The sequence below is a fragment of the Myotis davidii genome, unplaced genomic scaffold (genome assembly GCF_000327345.1).
Source record: "Myotis davidii unplaced genomic scaffold, ASM32734v1 scaffold78, whole genome shotgun sequence".
NCBI classification, from domain to species: Eukaryota; Metazoa; Chordata; class Mammalia; order Chiroptera; family Vespertilionidae; genus Myotis; species Myotis davidii.
The window spans coordinates 2665609-2666133 of record NW_006290305.1 but is presented as its reverse complement, the minus strand read 5'-3'; positions in this window follow the sequence as shown (position 1 = coordinate 2666133).

Sequence of the window (525 nt, the reverse complement as noted above, 5' to 3'; positions counted from 1 at the left end):
TACTCTTTCCTCCTAGTTGTAGGACTTCCACTCAGCCAGCGTTCCTGTGGGTCTGGGTGATGTCCCTTCCGTCTTTTAGTTTCACTTTTGAAATGGTTGTTCGAGGCGGCAAACTCCGGCGTTAACCTATGCCGCCATCTTGGTTCTCTCTCATGCTGTTTCTTGACTCGTAAAATGTGCTCCACCTTGGGCATATGGCCTATAAGAAATGTTGCTCCTTTCCCCCAAGTACTTTGGGGCCTCTGCAGAGCTCATCAATCTTTAAGTTCCCTGGTGTTTGTCATCTGCCCCCCACCCACCTCCCACATTCAGCTTCATCATATTCCTCCTTGGATTTTTACTTAATGATTTCTGAAACATGGTTATAGATTATATACCTGTGCAAATAATCAGCTTCTGGAAGGCAGACATCAACCTCAATGTGTAACTCAACTGCTTGCTACAGGTCCTCAGAACTCTTCCTGTTGTGAACATGAAGGATAAACCAATAAGTAGAGACACTTGTGTACAGTTTCTAAATTGATA